The sequence below is a fragment of the Arachis ipaensis genome, chromosome B06, assembly GCF_000816755.2.
Source record: "Arachis ipaensis cultivar K30076 chromosome B06, Araip1.1, whole genome shotgun sequence".
NCBI lineage: Eukaryota > Viridiplantae > Streptophyta > Magnoliopsida > Fabales > Fabaceae > Arachis > Arachis ipaensis.
Window position 1 is genome coordinate 100,891,786 of NC_029790.2, and position 1,148 is coordinate 100,892,933.

Here is a 1,148-nt window from a genome sequence, read left to right on the forward strand (position 1 = left end):
TTTTTTGTTAAATTTTTTTTGTTAAATTTAACATATAATAAATAAATAAATAAATAAATAAATTCAAAAAATAGTGATAATTAATTTTTATTATATTAATTAATTTGTTGATAATTAAATTAAAATTTAATTTTTTAATTAAATATAACTTAAATTATTAGTAATTTTTTTAAAAGATGATTTAAAATAAAAAATATATTATCTATATATTAATATATTGTATTAATATTTATTATTAAAATAATTTTGATTATAGTAATTACTTTAGTTAAAAAATTTTATTTATACTATAAAGACTATAATAAATAGACTTAACAGTTAAATACGAGATAATAAAAAATAAACTAAGTTTTTAAGAATATAGATAGAAAAATAATATTGTCATGTTAAAAATAAAAAAAAAAAGCCAATTACTATTGTGTGTATATTTTTAGTTTTTATCTATATGTTTTGATAGTTATAATTTAAAATTTTAAATATATCTAAACCAATTTGGATTGGTCGAGTGATCGTCGTCCTCTTAAACAAGTGTTAGGAATTCGAATTCCATCTTGTATGTGTAGCAACTCATTAGCCAATTACATACTCTTAAATATCAAATTCATAACGGATTAGTCCTTAACTTGTTGAGTATTGTGGAAAGCCAAAAAAATATATATATACACCTAAATTTTATTATTTTTTTGCCCCCATTGCAAAATTTTTCTAGGTCCGTCACCGGCTGTAAAATTATATTCATATGCAATACTATTATTATGGTTTACAACCTTAGTAGGTATTGGGATAGCTCTAATGATGAGTTTTATAATATTTTTAGTATCATTTTTACTATCGTTATATAAAAAAAGAAGGAAATTAGATTTTTAAAGTATTAGTTTTACTGATAATTTTTTGCTTTAATTGTATGAATAGTTGTAATTTATATATTTAACTAGTGTAAAACCCGTGCATGTTGATTCATTGTAAAAATTTGTTGGTATTTAATTATTTATCTATTAATACTAATAATTATTACTGTTCTATTATCTGTATTTGAGATGCCAAATAATCTTATCATTTTTCTAACCTATATAAATGGATTTACTTAAATATAAAATCTGTTATATTTGTGTATTTAAATGAATGTTGTTACACTTTATTACTATTAC